The sequence below is a fragment of the Balearica regulorum genome, chromosome 13 (assembly GCF_011004875.1).
Source record: "Balearica regulorum gibbericeps isolate bBalReg1 chromosome 13, bBalReg1.pri, whole genome shotgun sequence".
Lineage (NCBI taxonomy): Eukaryota > Metazoa > Chordata > Aves > Gruiformes > Gruidae > Balearica > Balearica regulorum.
The window spans coordinates 9,423,863-9,432,980 of record NC_046196.1 but is presented as its reverse complement, the minus strand read 5'-3'; the positions used below and the strand labels follow the sequence as shown (position 1 = coordinate 9,432,980).

Below are 9,118 nucleotides of genomic sequence, written 5' to 3'. Positions count from 1 at the left end.
GCACGCGCACACCCTCACCCTGAGACAGAAAGCCTGGCTGGTGTGAAGAGGCCTCTCTTCTAAAAGTGTGTGTGCTCATCTTTGCCAGAATAAGATCAGTATCACATTGCATATCTGCTCTGTTGCACTCTGAGTACTGTGAATATTGATGAAAATCTCTTTGTCGGATGGCTGACTGCTTAAATTCAGCTGATGTTCTTAGCTTGTAGTCATTTGGGCAATTAATGTTCATCTTGCGACCATTCAAAGAAAGGGTCAAACCTAGGACAGAGGGATCTATAAATTACAAGAGATCTGCCTGACTGGGGCACAGAGCTGCTCCCTGGGAAAAAGAGCAGCGGTGAGAAAGAGCGTGCACATTGCTCTGCCCTCGCCACCATGATCTATGGTCTGATGCTGCCTCTTTCAGATCTTGTGTCTCTTATCCTTATGCCCCTGGGACAGAGGAATAAAGGTTGGGTTTTTTTCTCAGTGAGGAACCACTGCACATCCCAGTTGTGGATTACCTGTGAGCCTTGTCAGGTAAAAGCAGACTACTCAAAAAAAAAAAAAAAAAAAAAAAGCAAGCGAGCTTGCAGTATGTGCTGTTTGTCTGCTTGATGATAACACTGAATGGTTTCCATAGTCTGGAAATACACAGAGCACACTTGAAGTCTGAGAGACAGAAGGAAGCTGAGACTACCTTTGTAGCTATTAACACCGCTAATCACTCTAAGCTCCTTCTGCTAACCCATTACTGGGTCAAGCCCATAAGTCGGAGGGTGACCTTTTGATTCCTCTGCTTTTCCCTTCCTTGCCTGATACTGCCTTAGTCAGCTGTTAGTAAGGAGGAGATGTACCAAAAATGTACCACGTCCCTTACGACACTCTGGTTTCCTGAAGTCCTCACTAGTGAGGAAGGTAACATCTACTGATATTGTCATTAGAATGATTTCTCTCTCCTGTAATAATATAAGGGAAAATAACAGTTAAAAACAGTCTTATTGACATAAAAGCAGAAATAGGTATACTGGGTATAGTACTGGGCACTACAGAAATGTGAATAGAGTTGTAGCAATTCCCAGCTGTGCAGTCCCTTTGGATTAGATATCAATACACATCTGGGAGCAGGAATTTCATTTGTGTACTCTTTACTCCCCGAAAATAGTGCCTAAAAACACACCTACTGAAATTTTTCCCCTCATTCCTTTCACAGCCATCCAGACTGAACTGGTGGTTTTGCAGTAGTATGTGCTCTACTGCTGGATTTGACAGAGATAGAAATCACCTTTGACTCATAGACAATAATTTTTATGTATAGAAGCACTGCAATACATCCCCTTGAAATTTCCTTAACAAAGTGCTTTCGCTGGAATTCACTCAAAAAAAAGATGCAGAGCTCAAAAGCAGCCTGCAGAGAACTTTTTCTGGAAGCATTCTTCAATGCCAGATTAAACAGTACAGGGAGAGCACTCACTGCAACAGCTTCACTTTTGTCTGTTCCCAGGTGCTCTCAGCCAGCAGGAAAACAACGGAGTCTATTGTAGCTGTTGAGAAACAACAAACATTGTAGTCTCTTAGTGTGCTATTCAGCATAGGTTAACACTGACAAATGCACAATTTCTAAAGATCTTTGGACCTTGAAAGTTTCAGGCAACTTTCCTTCAGAAATGGAAATAGCTTTTAAATCTCTTTGGCAGACTGGTGGTGGACTAACAAATGCAATATATAAGGAAAACCCACAACAGCACATATATCCATCTTCTATTCTGACAAATGAAGTTTAAATTATTGATAACAGACTTGTAAACATACTCTTGTGTCTTGCAAACCTGACTTACTTTTTTTTGATGGCTCTTTCTGATTGAGTCTTTCCTCAGAAGCCGAAAGTAGGCAACCATCCTGGTTTCTGCTGAGTTAATTTTCTTTCTAGTAGCTGGTATAGTGCTGTGTTCTGGATTTAGGATGAGAATAAGGTTGATAACACACTGATGGTTTTAGTTGTTGCTAGGTAGTTGTAGTGCTTACACTAAGTCAAGGACTTTTCAGTTTCTCAGGCCCTGCCAGGTGCACAAGAAGCTGGGAGAGCACAGCCAGGACAGCTGACCCAGACTGGCCAAAGGGATATTCCCCACCATATAATGTCACGCTCCAGATAGAACTGGGGAAGTTAGCTGGGAGGTGGAATCGCTGCTCAGAAACAGAGTGGCATTGCTGGGTTTTTTTTTTCCCTTGCACATGTGGTGAGCAACTGCATTTGTGCATCACCTGGTTTATACATTATTATTGTTGTTGTTGTTGTTATTATTACTGTTATTATCATTGTTATCACTGTTATTGTTATTATTGTTATTCTCTTCCCTCCTTATCCTATTAAACTGTCTCTAACTCAACCCATGAATTGTTTAGGTTTTTTTCCCATTCTCCTCCCCACCCCCTTGATGGAGGAGGGGTGAGCAAGTGGCTGCATAGTTCTTAGTTAGTGGCTGGGGTTAAACCACAACAGCAATGTATATTTCTGCAATATCGAAGTGTAATATCAGTTAGGTTTATCTGGGATGAACTATCAATAAGGAATGAAAAGGTTTTATAAAACTGGAATTCTGCTCGTGACACACAGTACACAGTCTTTTCTGATTCACAGCAAACAACTCCTGCCCATACTCTACAAAAATAATTAAATCAATAAAAGAAATACACCTGATATTGAACTTCATTTTAAAAGGCAAAACCAGCAGCAAACCTAAAGTATTAAATTAATCAAAAGTAAACCATGGTGCAAATAATGAATTAAAAATATGTCACCTTGTACTTCTTAGAAAGCCATCTACCAGGAGTACCATACATAGCCAACCCAGAACAGAAATATTATTCAAACACATTAAAAGAGAGAGAGAGAGATAACTCATTTTTTCCTGCACGATAAGCTCTGGCAGGACACCACCTTAATTCCTAACACATGGTAATTACATCACATCTCTGATCTCTGACAAGGAATACCCAATACCAAAGTTTAATGTTCATTTGCGGAGAGCAGTTTAGTTTTGGTTCTACTTCAATATAGTTATGTACTTTATCAATAGGGATGGGATTATTTGCGTGGTTAATGTTCATCAAAAATTCAAGTGTTTTGCCGATTTGGCATCTCAGGCGCGCTGTATATGTTGTGGTAATTGTGCCGCTTTAGCAACTTTGAATGCAGCCCAGCCAATTACTGTGACACTGTAAAAATGTGCTGTGGAAGAACAGAAAACTTCTTCTTCCTGTGCCCCTAGCCTGTACTTAACCCCTGAGAAAACGCGGAAGATAATAATGATCTGAACAAAGAGTACATTCATGTAAACCACACATATGCGATACGCTATGGTGCAGCCATGACTCAGCTTTCAGCTCCCAGTTCAGAACAGGCTGACAGGAATGTGGCATTAAGAGAGCTCATCACTGTTTACGCAGTTAGTGCTTTCCAATATACTCTAATTTTCAGGCAATTAATACAGATACTATAGCACTGGCCAGTGGCAACAAGATTTTGATACAAACAGTTCCTCGGTCAGCCACTGTCTATACTTGTTTCACTTGTAATTTGTATTTTCTGAGAGGTGGAGTCTTGTTTCTTTCTTAGAATTGTCATTTCAGAATATAAATCTGAAAGGGTTGTCTATATGCTGAATGACATTTTCTTAATGTCTCTGTTGCTTCCAAGTCATCTGCAATACTACGCTATTCTTAATGTTAAGTATTCTTTTCAGACTCCAAGTTCAATTTTATGCCCTTCAGATCTCTCCTCCTCCATTCTTAAATTTCCAATTCATTATAACATTATTTTAAACATTTATGATGGCTGTGCTCTTCCTCAGATAAATGTAGACCAAGAAGAAGGTCTGTCATTCAGCTGCTAAAAATGAAGTCGTGGAAAAAATAAAGTAACCCTGATGACTCAATCTTTTCTTACACTCTAGAGCATATACAACTTTATTGCAATGAATGGTGTGAACCTTGAAATTTCAGCAACAAACTAGAAGTTTGCAGTCTACTCTCCTGTCTTTTGAAAAGTTCAGAAGTATAAAACCTATTTGAGTGGCATCCGATCAGTTCAAACTGCAGCTTCTGAAGTTTCTGAACATGTATGTTATTATTATAATATTTTGTTGTTTTTCTCTTTGATGTTTTCTGGTATTTGTATATTTGGAAACCAAATAACAATAGCAGTGTTTAAAGAACACTATGGGAAGGCACAGGAGCCAGTGTGTTTCTAGGAAGTTTCTTTACTGTCTCTTGGTACCACACGCTTGCATGGGATGGAGTTACAATGCCCGTGGAAACATACCAGGTAATTTTACTCTTTTAAGATAGGATACATCCTGCTATCTTACCATTTGTTTGTGAACAAGATTTTCATTCTTCCTGACAGGTACAGAAAAATATTTTTGCATGTGCAGCTGGCAGTTATGTAATTTTCAAACTGGAGATTCCATATTTCCCTACTATTTTTTACAGGTATCTATCTATGTCGCACACTCAAATTCACAAAGGTCATGTTAACATCTCATTGTTCCACATTATTGCAGTAACCATCGATACAGTGAAGAAATCAAGCACTAGGTGTCTTGGTATAACTGCACTGATGATTCCTTTTTTTTTTTTTTTTTTTAACTCTCCCTGCCTAGATAGAAATCAAGACTCAATTTCTTATAAAAGTGATTCATAATAGCAGCAACACGAAGAGGACTGTGCTGATGACTGATCATCTTAATATATTAAGTGTTTGCAAGGATACTGAGCTGTCTAATGTACTTCGTTATAATCAGATGATAACTCCTGCATTTAAGTACTTTAATTTACCTTGGACTACATTTCAGGTGTCATTTTAGTTCCATGATACCATTGCTCTTATGAAAAGAAATTTCAATAATAAATCAACATGAGCGTATCTATAAATTCAACAGAACAGAGAGATTAGAGAACTTTGGTATCAGTTCAATTTTCCAGTCATGTTCAACTAAATGTTTTCTACCAGGAATTGTGGAAGGGATATAGAGAATGGTTTCATTAACAACCTGTGTTTATGTATTTAAATACTACAGTGTTTCTGAAGCTATGGTCCAACAGTGGAATCTAGCCAGTAATCATTTGTTAAAACTATTCAAGGGCTTGAGAGCAGCAATCATTTATCTGAGTGAAGACTGCAAAATGCATTTTTATACTTCTTCAGGCTCCTAATGGTGTGGAAATTGAAATTTTCATTTTTGCTCCAGCAAACGTATATAATATCATTAATGATCACCTTCATTGCCTTGTTACATCTGCTTCTACCAGCGCTCAGCTAATATCTCCTGGCCGAGAACCAGCAACTCCAGTTTAAAGTAGATTTACTAAGATGTTTTCACAATCAGACTCACATGGAATGCATATTTCAGCTCCATTTATAAAACAGTCAAAAATGAAACCACAATATCTGCATCTGCTAAAATCTTAGCAAGATAGTACATGGAAATATTTGCGTGATAACACCAAGAAAAGGTTCATGACTGAGAGGATGTTTTCAGGGATGGATGCTGCCAGATGCAAGTGAACTGTATATTTAAAGGAATGTGATTCCCCAGCTAATAAAACCAGTTACGTTATAGAGTCTCAGAGCATAGCAGAAACCAGTAAACCTGAAGTCTGTTAAAGAAATATGCTTGGAAAGCAAAAATAAAAAATATTTTAAAACTAGTAAGGGCTCTTCTTTAGGATAAATATGCCCAAAACACATACGTCCTCTTTTCATATGCACACGGATAAAACTTTTATCTATATTTACCCGCTGATTGTGCAAGTAACTTCTCACAAATTAGACAACCAAGCAGTCACGCTATTAGGTAACTTATGCATTTTGAAAAACTAACTAACTACATATTTCTAGTGATTTGAATGAAAAACAATGTTGCATGACATTTCCATAAGAAGGGGAAAATCAAGTTACAGTCTCTTGAGGAAAACAGCTATTGATCTATGCTAGCTCTGCTAGCAATGTAGATATGTGGCACCCTGGGTCAAAAATGGAAAGCTCTGCTTCCATGGTTAGAGTTTTTATAGGCAACTAACACATTTCTGCAGGAGCTAAAATTCAGCTTTATCATACGTCATAAACCCTGCTCTCATAATTCCTACATCTGTGATATCTCATCTATTTTTGTAAAGACTTAACTGAGTGCATTTAAAGGTCAAAGAATTTTCACCTCTAAGTGAGATATGGATTCTTGTGTGGTAAATGAGAAAAACAGTCTAATGAGAAAAAAAACTGGCTAAGTGAGCTAAAATAAAGCCCTCATTCTCTTCTGAATTAGATTAATTGATGAGATTATATTTGCAAAGGTAAGTACTGAGGCTAGGACCTGTTCTTTAATCTTCTAGAAGAATGTGATGAGTGGGTGTTAATTACCATTCTACATGCTCTCTTCTGCTTGTAAGAGCTTGATAAGTAGAATGTTAACATTTGTTTCCCACTTACATTTTATTGTCTGCCCAGTTTCTGTATTATTCATTTTGCTGTGTTATTTTTTGAACAGCCATATTTTTAGAAAAGAGAAATACTAATGCTTTTTTCTTGTTGCTGGACAGCAGCTTAGATCAAGGACAATATTTATTTCAACATCATTTTTTTCTTATATAATGAAATGTAACTGTACTGATAAAGCTTTTTTTAATGTAAATATTTCAACTTTCAGAATTAAGATGCCTCCTTTAGTTCATATATAGCGTCAATTTTTGTCACAAATAAAATCAGACTGAATGAGAGAGTATATAGATAATATAGTTTACAGCTAAACAAGGGACAATCCTCAGCTTTATAGTTTGGACCTGTTGCTATTCATCAGTGAAGAAATACGAAAAAGACTGTTTCCCCAAGACGGTGGTACTTCACCAACACAAGAATAAAGGGCACGCGTAAATGCATCCGTGCGCGTGCTCACGCGCACACACATGCAGAATTAGCTACTGTTTTTAAATTTTTTCAAATGTGGATAAAATATTTAATTACAAATTTCACTACCTGTTCCAACATATTTTTACCATCTTTGAACTAAATTTATTTCCAAACATTTATACTTAGTGAAATGCAGGGAGAAAATAAAAAAAAATAATCAAATGAAAAATAAATTTAATGTCCCACTAGTTTACTGATGTACAAAATTATTTTACATTATAAACTCTGGTTTTTATATTGTCTAGAAAGAACAAAGAAAGCCAGGATTCATAGCAAGGATTAGTTTTACTCCAGGAAAGAGTGGTTTCAACAGAAAAAGTTGGAAGTGGGAACTGTTATGGACAATATAGATTAAGGATTTCAATAGTAGACTTTTAAAGGTAAAGAGACATCTAATGATACGTGTGTGAATTTTTTGAATTGTCCACTCTCACTGACTTAAATAAAAATGAAGCATTTAAATGAGTATCAGACATATAGGATTTGATTCACAGAACAATTTGTGGCTCACCAAAGCAGAATAGGATCGAGTCACACATTAAGTGCAGCTGACAGGAAGGAAGGAGTCCCTGACAGGTATATTCTGCTCCGCTCTGCCCTCATCTCCACACTACCTCCTTCGAGAGTGCTCTCCGACATCCACCCTAGGGTAAGTAAAATCATGTTGTTGATATAAAGGAAAATTAACCAACTCCCCACAAAGCCAAAAATAAAGAAAATGCTGGGGATTTATAGCTGTATGGATTACTAGATACAGTCCACAGGAGAAGGGGAGGGTCATCGAGCTGAGGTTAAACGAAATAGGGAAGGAAGGGAATAAACCTTCTCCTTTTAGCCTGAAATTGTATCCTACTTTCCACTTCAGGGCAGCCACAAGCGCAAGTGTGGCCCTCTCAACCCCTTCCCGCTGGTGCTCAGCCCTGGCTGTGCTCAGCATTGCAGGCAGGATGATAGTGCACGTGGCGCTGCAGCACGGAGTCACCGGAGCAGGCTCCAATTGCTCTGGGAGTGTAGCTGCTGTATCACAGGGCCAAACATCTGCAAAGTCATCCCACAGTGAGCAGCTCAAGCAGACGGTTAGCTCTAACTCAGCTTCCATCTCATCTTTCTTCTGGGATATGAACTACCCCATCCACACACCTTCCAGGGCTTCTGCGGTACAGTGTCTTGGGCAGTGGAGGTATGAACCGAATTTTTGACTGTACCATTCCCACAGTACTTCTGCTCAAAGGTGGGTGCCTTGCGGTGGCTCCCAGTTTTAGGAAGACCTCGGAGAGGCTTTTCTGAAAAGGGCTGGAGTGGAGTCAAAATGAATAATAACTTGTGCAGCCTCAGAGCACTGCTGGAGCCGCTAAGTATTAACAAACAGAATTAACATTTACAGGTTAAAGATCTGTTTGGTTGGTGGTTATTTTTCAGCATTAAATATAATTTACAGCTGGCTGATTTATGGGCATGGAGTCATTTAAGATATTAAACAGTACCTAGTAGCTGCTTCATAGCTGCTGAGCAGCTTCAAGTCTTCTGCTCAGCTCCCTGTGTCATCCCTCTTAAACAAAGGGACCATTAATAAACTGCTCTGTGCCGAACAAGAAAGGACTGAGTACTGCAGCCTCATTTCAGAGGTAATAGACTTAATAATGAACAAATGACACTGAAATAGTTTTAGGCTATTATTTTTAGTAATGTATGTGCCTTGCAATAGCTCTGTATGTGGTAAGCCCAGCTCAAGATAAACATTCCATGGTTATTCACATCACAGTCTATTTTGTTATACTTTTCTGTAAAGAGATCCAGACAAAAGCTTCCACACGACTATGTGCCAAGGTCAGAACCAGTTATTACTTAAGAAAATATTGTTGAAATCGATGAGAACTGGTGAAGGAGTGGGAGGAGGAACTGGAGCAGTAGTCTCTCAGGGTTTCACTCCACATCAGTCTGTAAAAGAAAGATACAGCTCACACTCACTCTTAGCTCTTTGTGTATTGTTTGAGTGGAATGATTTGGGGGGTCGGAGGGGCGGGAGAGAGATGCATATATCAGGTTTTCTTATAAGCCTAAAATTCTGGCAGACAGTATAAAAAAATTTGAAATTACCAAATATTTCAAGGGAACTTGGGGTAAGTATTGAGTGAACTTTAAAGCGTCTCCTGGGATCTGCACAAGGAT

At 38.4% G+C, this 9,118-nt stretch overlaps 1 long non-coding RNA gene across 1 annotated transcript in view; it reads right to left on the bottom strand.

Moving 5' to 3' along the window:
• Positions 1 to 813: 813 nt before the first annotated feature.
• Positions 814 to 9,118, bottom strand: part of LOC142603721 (uncharacterized) — a 28,524-nt gene continuing 20,219 nt past the window's right edge. The window contains exons 3-4 of the long non-coding RNA XR_012837609.1: positions 7,461 to 7,593; positions 814 to 941 (exon numbers count right to left, since the gene is read on the bottom strand). This is a non-coding gene — a long non-coding RNA (uncharacterized LOC142603721). The remainder of the gene's footprint in view (positions 942 to 7,460; positions 7,594 to 9,118) is intronic.